At 48.5% G+C, this 13,481-nt stretch overlaps 1 non-coding gene across 1 annotated transcript; it reads right to left on the bottom strand.

Moving 5' to 3' along the window:
* Positions 1–10,201: 10,201 nt before the first annotated feature.
* Positions 10,202–10,273, bottom strand: TRNAW-CCA (transfer RNA tryptophan (anticodon CCA)). Its single transcript has one exon. It is a non-coding gene; the product is annotated as a tRNA-Trp (tRNA).
* Between the last annotated feature and the right edge of the window lie 3,208 nt (positions 10,274–13,481).

The following is a 13,481-nucleotide window of genomic DNA, read 5'->3' as shown; positions in this document are numbered from 1 at the left end:
CTGGGCGGAGTTAAGGACCTCAATCGCCGGGGATCATCCCGGCGCGTGGCTCGACAGTGCCGCGCCAGGTGACCCAGACGGTTGCAAGTATAGCACCTCACCTGATAAGGTGCTTGTCTCCGGAATTCCAAATTTCCCCCCCCAAAGGTCCGAATTGGATTACCCGCTCGTGGTCTACCGCGGGCCACCTCCGGGGCCGCCTGCCATGGTCCAGGTCCCGCCAGGCGCTGGTCCACCAGCCTCCGGACCATGCCCGCCAGGTCAGGACTCAGGTCGGGGGCGGGCCCCCTAAGGGGTCCGCCCTCCATCGGGGGTCCCACCTGGCAGACCGCCATTGCGTGACGCTCGCTCCCCCGGGCCAGGGGCCTCGCTGCTTCCCAACGGGCCGCAGCGTCAGCCGCCTGGCTCAGAGTCTGCGGGCGCCACATGGCGAGCTGTTGCCGGAGCTCAATATCCGGGAGGGCCTGGATAAAATGGTCCAGCGCCAGGCTTTCCCGGGAATCCGCTGCCATGCTAGCATGTGCGATCCCCACTGCGCGGCGAATGTCGTGGGCAAGTTCCCCGATGGCTTCCTGGGGCTTGCGTTTTCGCAGCGCGAGCTGAGCTTTAACAAGCTCGCTCTGCTGTTCAATGCCGAATCGATTAATTAGGGCGTCGCGGAGGGCTGGCAGGGTGAGAGCACCCCGTGGTAATGCCGTCAGCACCTCCGCCGCCGCGCCGCGCAATGCGGCCACCAGGTGTACTCCACCTTCGTCCTCACCCCAACCGTTGCCCTTACACACACAGTCAAACTGCGCCAGGTACGCGCGTAGATCACTCTTGCCGTCATACGGCGCGAGTGGGACCTTGTGGGACCACCTCGTATGCGAGTCGTTGCCCGCCTGCCGGACCCCGTGCGTCGCCCCTTGCGGGGTCAGCGCGGGGCCGAACCGGCCGGGCCCCCACAGTACATTACCCCCAAGGGGCTCCCGTGCCTCCCCTGTCCCTCTAAAAACTACCCCTGTTGGTGTCGATGCATAGGTCACACTTCCGCAACCCGCTACCCATTCCATACCACCACAACTTTGCTCACTCACACCTCGCACCTCTCCCATCACCGGACCCTCTCGCTCGCACCCTCGTTCCATACCCTCCGGACCAGCCATACACCTCACTCTTGGCCTCTCACGAACATCCGGGTCTATCTCGACCCCCAAGCTTATTAAATCACCTGGCGCATCATACGCACGACCATATTGGTCACCACTTACACCGGGTCCTCTTTCTCTTCGCTTCTCCTCCATCACCTGCGAATCCCTCATCCGGTTAATGAGCACATCATCACGATCCGAACACAGACTTTGGACCAATTCTTTTACTTCCTCCTTTATCTCTTTCTTATCCTCTCTCCGTCGCTTCTTAATTTCGCTCACCCCTTCTTCCACTTCTTCTAATTTCTGCTTCACCTCCTTCATCTCCTCGTGCGCCCCCTTAAGTTCTTCCTCTAACTCCACCTTATTTTTTTCTATGTGCTCCCGCACTTCCCGCTCTTTAACCTCCATCACCTCTACCACCTTGTTCATTTTCCTCGTCAGGTCCTCATGTACCGTCTGACACTCTTTTTTAATTACCCCTACGTCCTTTTTCATCTCCTTCTGTGTCGATTTTAAACCCTCTATTACCGCTGTGTTCTTCTTTACCTGGTCCCCCAACTCCTTTTGTCCCACTGTCAGTTGTTCTACTCCCAGCGTCAACTCCTCTATACCACCTTGCAATTTTACAGTCCCCTTTCTCACCTCCTTCTCCATGCGCTCCTTACAGTGCCTCACCTCCTCACGCACTCCTCCGACCTCCTCACTCACTCCTCTTCTGATCTCTTCTCCCATCACTTGCATCTCCTGCCCAGATGCCACCCTCATCTGCTCCATTTCCTCCCTGTGAGCATCCAATTTATTTTCTACCCCCATTCTGACCCCCTCTATCTGCTGCCCCATTTGTTTAACTTCCCTTTCCGCTTGGTCCCTCATGTCCCTCAATTTGCCTTCCAAACTGTTTTCTAACCCCTCTAACCCCTTTTTCATCCCTTCCATTTGATTCTCTTGAACGGCCATTCTGTTTTCTACCCCCATTAACCCATGTTTCACCCCTTCTATCCCATTGTCTAACCCCTCTAATTTCTTGTCTAATCCCTCACCGGTACCCCTCGCTTCGTCCCTCATTACCCCCAATTGCTCACTCTGAGCCCTCGCTTCGTCCCTCATTACCCCCATTTGGCCCTCCAATCGCTCACTCTGAGCATCCATCCGGTTCCCCATTTGTCCCATTTGCTCACCCTGAGCATCCATTTTTGCTTCTAGCCCCATATTTGCCATTAGTATGGTTGCATTAATCTGCGCCATGAGGTCCCACACATCAATTCCCGCTATTTGCGCAGCGGGCGCGGCTACCCCGCGCTCGTGCGAGCCGCCACTTTGTGCGTCTGATACCACGTGCGCGAGGATGCCATTTTGCGAACCTGCCGCCCTCACTGCTTCGCTCTCCTCTTGTCCCTCAATTTGGTCCTGGATCGACCCTGCCTCACTCTCCTCTACCGGAACCCAGCCGTCTTGATCTGCCATAGCGCGACTTTCAAAATTCGGGTTTTCCTTTTAAAACAAAACAATTTCCAACTGTTAATAATTTCGAGCGCGTGAAGCGCGCTTCGGGTCCAATCTCACTTCCTGACACCAATTGTTACGGACACGGCTAAAGATGTTGCTTGACCGAGCGGAATGGCCGCCGTGTTCGTACAGTTTACCCGATTACCCCCAACTCACCCGATTCCACTCGAACGTTGGCCAAATCGCGCGACGCTAAATCAATGATGGAAAAGACACAACGACTGGGATAAATGAAACGACGCAAGGGGTACAGTTCTCAAGACCTCCGGAGGAGGATATAATTAGTGGTGGAGAAAAGGGGTAGATTACAAGGTAGAGTGAGGTAAAAGACACAGAAGAGATAGGCACTTAGATACAATATTATCTATCCCAGACAGACCACAGACAAACGGAACAAGACTGACTTACACAGGGAATTGATGGCAGGGAAGGACAGGCAGTCGATAGCACAAGGTGCACCTTGGCTCAGGGACAGGATAAAGCACGGTCCAGTCCAGAGATGCGGGGAGGTGTCACAGCGCTCGGAGGTGGCGTCCTTCTCTCTCCAAGCTCAGCGCGCATCTGACGTCACCTCCCTCTTTCTGCGCATGCTCAGCGGGGAGTCACACACCCTCGGCTCGTTGGCTCCGCCCCAGATGGGACCGGTCCGCCGCTTCTATTGGGTGCGGGGGTTACCGGGCTCCGCCCTTGACGAGGAGCTGACAGCGAGCCCCTACTTGGTAACCCCGTCGAGCACATGTTCGATGGCGGCTCGTTGGAAAGGCCTGGTGCCCTCCCAACACCCCCTACCAACCAAGCCGGGGTGAGGACGCACACTCCCCGCGCCGCCGCCGTTGTTGTTGTTGTTGTTGTTGTTGAACCGTGAGGAAGAGCTGCGGGGAGGTATTGGGAGGTCCTAAACTTCCTAACGGTGCCATACAATCACATTCTGGTGCAACGAAGAGTCAGAATTAATGGAAACGAGTCCTTAACTGACATAGACTAAGAATAACTAGCAAGATGTCCTATAGTTGTCTACGTGAGATGCGGTGGACCTGGATGCGACATTTAATGGGGGAAATAGGGGGAGGTCGGGTCTACAGAGTGTTGTTTACAGAAAATGGGACTAGGGAATGGGGGATTGGGGATAGTTGGGAAGTAAGGAGGAAATAGGGGAATATTTACAAACGGATATGGATGGATGCCAATCCCATATCCGCAACAATATTATGAGATATTGACTGAGAGTATCTCACTTTTAATCCCTCGGAACCAGAACTGGAGCAATACTTTACATTGTGTAAAAATTGAATGACCCCGACATGACTTGAACACACAACCTTCTGATCTGGAGTCAGACGCGCTGAAATTGCGCCATGAGGCCTAAGTTGCTAAAATGTATTTTTATAATGGAGCAAACATATATGGTTATGTCGATATGTCGCCATGTTTGCGTGCGATGAAAACGTCTTCTTCTTCTGAAAATAAAATTACGGTACCACCCTCTTGATTAACCCTCTTCATTGCGTAAAGACTGCTGAGACCCCTCAGACCTTTGACGACCCTTTAATTCCCTCAATACACTTCAGACCACCAAGACCCCTGAAGACCCAAAATACCATGAAGACACCCAAAGACTCCAAAGAACCAAAATACCCCGAAGACCCAAAACACCCCGAAGACCCAAAACACACTGAAGACCCAAAATACACCGGAGACCCAAAACACCCTGAAGACCCAAAACACCAGGAAGACCCAAAACACCCTGAAGACCCAAAACACCCCGAAGACCGAAAACACTACGAAGACCCAAAACACCCCAAAAGACCCAAAACACCAGGAATTCCCAAAACACCCCGAAGACCAAAAACACCCCAAACACCCAAAACACCACGAAGACCCAAAACACCCCGAACACCCAAAACACCCCGAAGACCAAAAAAACCCCGAAGACCCAAAAGACCCCGAAGACCAAAAAGGCCCCAAAGACCCAAAAACACCCAGAAAACCCGCAAGACACCAAAGACCCAAAAGACCCTGAAGACCCAAAACACCTCAAAGACCCAAAATACACTTAAAGCCCAGAGGATCCAAAAATACCCTGAAGACCCAAATGGCACTGAAGACCCAAAACACCATGAAGACCCAAAAGACACCAAAATGGTCAAAGATGCCTACCCCTGTGAAACCACGTGTGGTGAGGCGCGCCGAGCGCGCCGAGTCACGCTTGTAATAATAATGTCTCAATACTACCATCACGTTTCTGGAGTTGAATACATCAATTATAACTGCAGTATTACCTCTTGTTTGGAACCCACTTTGTCAGCTCGACACAGTCTTGGTTTAGTGATGTTTTCTAATTTGAACCACTTGCAAAGTTTTGCAATTTGAGTATTTTGGAGACTTTGGAATGATTCAGCAAATGTTCGAGTGATTGACGTCCTGGACTTGGAGCATCGGAAGGGAGCAAAACATGAGCCGACGCTCCAACCATTCCAGCAACTCTTCTGCTTTGAAATAACAAATAAATAAATGCAATCTCGTACCATAGTGAAGGTGAGCCAATGTCAAACCACGCTTCATGAAGAACCAACACAGAAAGATATCACAGACAATAACACTGTGAAGGTTGTCACCTGCAAATAACTCCAAAGAGGCTGGCACGTCGCGGAAGACCATGATGGCGATCCGCACCAGAACTTCCTGCGGGCTCTCACGCCCAGAGATATGTTACCACACAAAGACGCCTGAGCACGAGTGAGTATCATGCCAGCAGTTACACAACATATCTTAATAATTTGGCCGAGCGGAACCAATATGGCGGAACTGATTCTGCAATCCAGAGCCCAATGATGCTCATCAATCCACTCTCGGGTGCTTTACGCTGCCAACAAAATGGACAGGATAAGTCAGGCCACAAATTCTCATGAAACAAGGATTCGCTTTGACAAGGTGCATGTTCACAGGTGACGCAACTTTTAGTTATGTATGTACATGCACAATTTGCCTCATCCCCAAAATGAAGAACCACACCATTGAATTCTTAAATGTCACTTTTCACTCTTTGTTGTCTTTGATGCCAAACATGCATCCAATCATGGAAGGGAGAGATTAGCTCGGGGGTAAGATGAAGATGAGAGGAAAGGAATGAAAGCATACGAATGGGGAAGTGTCGAGCCCCTGCACACCATGCACTGGCCCGGTTCACCTCGTGCTGCCCAATGGTTCTGCACAAGATGGTCCTCCATGGTCCGCATCCTCTCACGCTCCGCTCTGGTTCCTCCCTCCTTTCCGCAAACGCGCCGTGCTTCATTACGTGCCCGGTGATGTGCAGTTCGCAGTGCAAACTTGGTGCGGATTTTTGGTGGGAAAGGCTCGAGATAAAGGAATCTGGGGATGAGGCCAGATGGCGAAGGTGAGCAACGTCGGAAGGTAAAAGGTGCATGAAGTGTGAAAGAGGTGTGAGGACAAAAGGGGAATCAAGCATCCGGATACGAAAACTAAACATTTAACAAAACCATATATGATGATATAACGAGATATTGATTGAGAGTATCTCACTTTTAATCCCTCGGAACCAAAACTGGAGAAATACTTTACATTGTGTAATAATTGAATGACCCCGACGTGATTTGAACACACAACCTTCTGATTTGGAGTCAGACGTGCTACCGTTGCTGCCACGAGGCCTAGGTTGCTAAATGTCTTATTATAATGGCACAAACGTATATGGTTATGTCGATATGTCTCCATGTTTGTCACGATGTTTGTCGCCATGTTTCCATGCGATGAAAACGTCTTCTTCTTCTGAAAATAAAATTACGGTGCCACCCTCTTAATTAACCCTCTTCATTGCGAAAAGACTGCTGAGACCCTTCAGACCTTTGACGACCCTTTAATTCCCTCAATACACTTCAGACCACCAAGACCCATGAAGACCCAAAATACCCTGAAGACGCCCAAAGACCCAAAACACCCCAAAGACCCAAAATACCTTTCAAGGCCCCGAGGCTCAAAAAGACAATGAATACCCAAAAACCCAAAAGACCCCAAAGATCCTGATTACCCAAAAACCCAAAACACACCGAAGACCCAAAACACACCGAAGACCCAAAACACCCCGAAGACCCAAAACACCCCGAAGACCCAAAACACCCAGAAGACCCAAAACACCCCGAAGACCCAAAACACCCTGAAGACCCAAACACTACGAAGACCCAAAACATCCCAAAGACCCAAAACACCACGAATACCCAAAAACACCCCGAAGACCAAAAACAGCCCGAAGACCCAAAACACCACGAAGAACCAAAACACCCCAAACACCCAAAACACCCCAAAGACCAAAAACACCCCAAAGACCAAAAACACCACGAAGACCCAAAACCCCGAAGACCCAAAACACCCCGAAGACCCAAAACACCCAGAAAACCCAAAACACCCGAAGACCCAAAAGACCCCGAAGACCAAAAAGACCTAGGAGACCCAAACTACCCCGAAAACCCACGACCCACCAAACACCCAAAAGATCCTAAAGACCCAAAACACCTCAAAGACCCAAAATACACTTAAAGGCCCAGAGGATCCAAAAATACCCTGAAGACCCAAATGGCCCTGAAGACCCAAAACACCATGAAGACTCAAAAGATACCAAAATGGTCAAAGATGCCTACCCCTGTGAAACCACGTGTGGTGAGGCGCGCCGAGTCACGCTCGTAATGATAATGTCTCAATACTACCATCACGTTTCTGGAGTTGAATACATCAATTATAAATGCGGTATTACCTCTTGTTTGGAACCCACTTTGTCAGGTCAACACAGTCTTGGTTTCGTGATGTTTTCTGATTTGTACCACTTGCAGAGCTTTGCTATTTGAGTATTTTTGTGACTTTGGAATGATTCAGCCAATGTTCGAGTGATTGACGTCCTGGACTTAGAGCATAGGAAGGGAGAAAAACATGAGTCGACGCTCCAACCATTTCAGCAACTCTTCTGCTTTGAAAGAATAAAAAAAAAATGCAATCGCGTACCACCGTGAAGGTGAGCTAAGGCCAAACCACGCTTCATGAAGAAGCAACACAGAAAGATTTCACAGACAATAACACTGTGAAGGTCGCCGCCTGCAAATAACTCCAAAGAGGCTGGTGCGTCTCGGAAGACCATGACGGCGATCCGCACCAAACCTTCCTGCGGGCTCTCACACCCAGAGTCATGTTACCACACAAAGAAGCCTGAGCACGAGTGAGTATCATGCCAGCAGTGACACAACATATCCTAATAAGTTGGCTGAGCGGAACCAATATGGCAGAACTGATTCTGCAATCCAGAGCCCAATTATGCTCATAAATTCACTCTCAGCTGCTTTTTTGCTGCCAACATAATGGACAGAATAAGTCAGGCCACACATTCTCATGAAACAAGGATTTGCTTTGACAAGGTGCGTGTTTACAGGTGACGCAACTTTTAGTTACATATGTACATGCACAATTTCCCTCATCCCCAAATTGAAGAACCACACCATTGAATTCTGAAATGTCACTTTTCACTCTTCATTACTTTTGATGCCAAACATGTATCCAATCATGGAAGGGAGAGATTAGCTTGGGGGTTAGATGAAGATGAGAGACAAGGAATGAAAGAATAAGATGGGGGAAGTGTCGAGCCCCTGCACACCATGGACTGGCCTGGTTCAGCTCGTGCTGCGCATTTGTTCTGCACAACATGGTCCTCCATGGACCGCACCCTCTCACGCTCCGCTCGGGTTCCTCCCGCCTTTCTGCAAACGCGCAGTGCTTCATTGCGTGCCGGGTGATGTGCAGTTCACAGTGCAAACTTGGTGTGGATTTTTGGTGGGAAACGCTCGAGATGAAGGAATCCGGCGATGAGGCCAGATGGCGAAAGTGAGCAACCTCGGAAGGTAAAAGGCGCATGTGTTGTGAAAGAGGTGTGAGAACAAAAGGGGAATCAAGCATCCGGATTCGAAAACTAAACAATTAACAAAACAATATATGATGAAATAACTGGATATTAACTGAGAGTATCTCACTTTTAATCCCTCGGAACCAAAACTGGAGCAATACTTTACATTGTGTACAAATTGAATGACCCCAACGTGGTTTGAACAGTGAACACACAACTTTTTGATCTTGAGTCAGACACGCTACTGTTGCACCACGAAGCCTATGTTGTTCACTGCAATAATAATGTCTCAATACTACCATGAAGTTTCTGGAGTTGAAAACATCCATTATAACTGCGGTTTTCCCTCTTGTTTGGAACCCACTTTGTCAGCTCGACACAGTCTTGGTTTCATGATGTTTTCTAATTTGAACCACTTGCAAAGTTTTGCAATTTGAGTATTTTGGAGACTTTGGAATGATTCAGCAAATGTTCGAGTGATTGACGTCCTGGACTTGGAGCATCGGAAGGGAGGAAAGCATGAGCCGATGCTCCAACCATTCCAGCAACTCTTCTGCTCTGAAATAACAAATAAATAAATGCAATCTCGTACCATAGTGAAGGTGAGCCAATGTCAAACCACGCTTCATGAAGAACCAACACAGAAAGAAAGCACAGACAATAACACTGTGAAGGTTGTCACCTGCAAATCACTCCAAAGAGGCTGGCACGTCGCGGAAGACCATGATGGTGATCCGCACCAGAACTTCCTGCGGGCTCTCACGCCCAGAGATATGTTACCACACAAAGACGCCTGAGCACGAGTGAGTATCATGCCAGCAGTTACACAACATATCTTAATAATTTGGCTGAGCGGAACCAATATGGCGGAACTGATTCTGCAATCCAGAGCCCAATGATGCTCATCAATCCACTCTCGGGTGCTTTACGCTGCCAACAAAATGGACAGGATAAGTCAGGCCACAAATTCTCATGAAACAAGGATTCGCTTTGACAAGGTGCATGTTCACAGGTGACGCAACTTTTAGTTATGTATGTACATGCACAATTTGCCTCATCCCCAAAATGAAGAACCACACCATTGAATTCTTAAATGTCACTTTTCACTCTTTGTTGTCTTTGATGCCAAACATGCATCCAATCATGGAAGGGAGAGATTAGCTCGGGGGTAAGATGAAGATGAGAGGAAAGGAATGAAAGCATACGAATGGGGAAGTGTCGAGCCCCTGCACACCATGCACTGGCCCGGTTCACCTCGTGCTGCCCAATGGTTCTGCACAAGATGGTCCTCCATGGTCCGCATCCTCTCACGCTCCGCTCTGGTTCCTCCCTCCTTTCCGCAAACGCGCCGTGCTTCATTGCGTGCCTGGTGATGTGCAGTTGGCAGTGCAAACTTGGTGCGGATTTTTGGTGGGAAAGGCTCGAGATAAAGGAATCTGGGGATGAGGCCAGATGGCGAAGGTGAGCAACGTCGGAAGGTAAAAGGTGAATAAGGTGTGAAAGAGGTGTGAGAACAAAAGGGGAATCAAGGATCCGGATATGAAAACTAAACATTTAACAAAACAATATCTGATGATATAACGAGATATTGACTGAGAGTATCTCACTTTGAATCCCTCGGAACCAAAACTGGAGCAATACTTTACATTGTGGAAAAATTGAATGACCCCGACGTGATTTGAACACGCAACCTTCTGATCTGGAGTCAGACGCGCTACCATTGCGCCACGAGGCCTAACTTGCTTAATGTCTTTTTATAATGGAGCAAACATATATGGTTATATCGATATGTCGCCATGTTTGTCGCGATGTTTGTCGCCATGTTTCCATGCGATGAAAACGTCTTCTTCTTCTGAAAATAAAATTACGGTGCCACCCTCTTGATTAACCCTCTTCATTGCGTAAAGACTGCTGAGACCCCTCAGACCTTTGACGACCTTTTACTTCCCTCAATAAACTTCAGACCACAAAGACCCATGAAGACCCAAAATACCCTGAAGACTCCCAAAGACCCAAAACACCCCCAACGACCCAAAATACCCTTCAAGGCCTTGAGGCTCAAAAAGACCGTGAATACCCAAAAACCCAAAAGACCCCAAAGACCCTGAATACCCAAAAACCCAAAAGACCCCGAAGACCCAAAATACACCAAAGACCCAAAACACACCGAAGACCCAAAACACCCCGAAGACCCAAAAGACCCCGAAGATCCAAAACACCCTGAAGACCCAAAACACCATGAAGACCCAAAACACACCGAAGACCCAAAATACCACGAATACCCAAAACACCCCGAAGACCAAAAACACCCCGATGACCTAAAACACCAAGAAGACCAAAAAGACCCCGGAGACCCAAACTACCCCGAAAACCCACAAGCCATCAAAGACCCAAAAGACCCTGAAGACTTAAACACCTAAAAGACCCAAAATACACTTAAAGGCCCAGAGGATCCAAAAATACCCTGAAGACCCAAATGGCCCTGAAGACCTAAAACACCATGAAGACCCAAAAGACACCAAAATGGTCAAAGATGCCTACCCCTGTGAAACGACGTGTGGTGAGGCGCGCTGAGCGCTACCATCACGTTTCTGGAGTTGAATACATCAATTATAACTGCAGTATTACCTCTTGTTTGCAACCCACTTTGCCAGGTCGACACAGTCTTGGTTTAGTGATGTTTTCTAATTTGTACCACTTGCAGAGCTTTGCAATTTGAGTATTTTGTGACTTTGGAATGATTCAGCCAATGTTCGAGTGACTGACCTCCTGGACTTAGAGCATAGGAAGAGAGAAAAACATAAGCCGACGCTCCAACCATTCCAGCAACTCTTCTGCTTTGAAAGAATAAATAAAGAAATGCAATCTCGTACCACCGTGAAGGTGAGCAAAGGCCAAACCACGCTTCATGAAGAAGCAACACAGAAATATTTCACAGACAATAACACTGTGAAGGTCGTCGCCTGCAAATAACTTCAAAGAGGCTGGCACGTCTCGGAAGACCATGATGGCGATCCGCACCAAATCTTCCTGCGGGCTGTCACGCCCAGAGTCATGTTACCACACAAAGAAGCCTGAGCACGAGTGAGTATCATGCCAGCAGTGACACAACATATCTTAATAAGTTGGCTGAGCGGAACCAATATGGCGGAACTGATTCTGCAATCCAGAGCCCAATTATGCTCATCAATCCACTCTCACCTGCTTTATGCTGCCAACAAAATGGACAGAATTAGTCAGGCCACAAATTCTCATGAAACAAGGATTTGCTTTGGCAAGGTGCATGTTCACAGGTGACACAACTTTGTTGTTGACACAACAACTTCAGGGTACAATGTCACTTTATATACGAACATGCACAATTTCCCTCACCCCCAAAATGAAAAACCACACCATTGAATTCTTAAATGTCACTTTTCACTCGTCGTTACTTTTGATGCCAAACATGTATCCAATCATGGAAGGGAGAGATTAGCTCGGGGGTTAGATGAAGATGAGAGATAAGGAATGAAAGAATAAGATGGGGGAAGTGTCGAGCCCCTGCACACCATGCACTGGCCTGGTTCAGCTCGTGCTGCCCAATGTTTCTGCACAAGATGGTCCTCCATGGTCCGCACCCTCTCACGCTCCGCTCTGGTTCCTCCCGCCTTTCTGCAAATGCACGGTGCTTCATTGTGTGCCCGGTGATGTGCAGTTCACAGTGCAAACTTGGTGCGGATTTTTGGTGGGAAACGCTCCAGATGAAGGAATCCGGGGATGAGGCCAGATGGCGGAGGTGAGCAACGTCGGAAGGTAAAAGGTGCATGGGGTGTGAAAGAGGTGTGAGAACGACAGGGAAACAAGCATCCGGATACGAAAGGTAAACAATTGACAAAACAATATATGATGAAACAACTAGATATTAACTGAGAGTATCTCACTTCGAATCAAAAGATTGATATCAGATTTTTTTTTTAACCGTCTCTAAACCCTTCATTCCCATGCCCCCTCCACCAAGCCCTCTCCCTCCCACAGATCTTCCGTTGTCCCATGTTCTCTGCTGTTGTGCTTGTGTGCTTCCCTCTCTCTCCCCATCTTGTCTCCCGCTCCCTTTATTGTTTGTTTTGTGTATCCGTTTTTTTGTGATTAATGTTAGCTCCCACACTAGCCTCGATCTTGTGTACAAAAAAAAGAGAATAAAAAAATCCCTCGGAACCAAAACGGAACTGGAACGGCACTCCGTGAAGAGCATACCTCTGCCTGGTTGGCCATATCACTCAATGGTGAGACAAGTTTCCTCCAAATCCATCCATACCTTTTTGAGATATCCTGCTATGTATAGTTTTTGTCCCTGTCTCCCAATGGTGAATAATCACTTTTAAAATACTATCAGCCGGATCCGAATCCGCATCTTTACCAAAATCTAATCATTTCGTCCTTGTCACATAAGCCACATCTCGTCCGAATCCGTCCACAACCTTTTGAAATATTTTGTTCACAAACGGACAGAGACAGGGGTGAAAGCATCACCTCCATCCGTCTTTGGTGGCGCAGGTATCAATAATTTACATTGTGCAAAAATCGAATGACCCAGACATGGTTTGAGCACACAACCTTCTGATCTGGAGTCAGATGTGCTACCATTGTGCCACAGGGGCTTCATTGCTTTGTTATAATAATAATAATCTCTCAACAAGTCAGGAGACGACGATGGTTCACGAGCGAACGGTATTCAATGACAAAGTGCTCGTGCTCGCCAACTTGAAAGACTCCGCAATAAAACAGGTCTCACAATTCACTCCCAAGCCTACAAGGACCACCTACAACACTACAAAGATGCCCTCTCCCACACCCGCTCCGCCTACTACTCTCAAATTATCCACTCTGGCTCTGGAAACCCAAAAGCACTCTTCTCTACAATAAACAAACTCCTCAGCCCCCTGGACACCACCACCCAGTCATTC

This window comes from Myxine glutinosa, chromosome 11, assembly GCF_964187855.1.
Source record: "Myxine glutinosa chromosome 11, kmMyxGlut1.1, whole genome shotgun sequence".
Taxonomy (NCBI): Eukaryota; Metazoa; Chordata; class Myxini; order Myxiniformes; family Myxinidae; genus Myxine; species Myxine glutinosa.
This window is presented reverse-complemented; position numbering and strand designations above follow the sequence as displayed.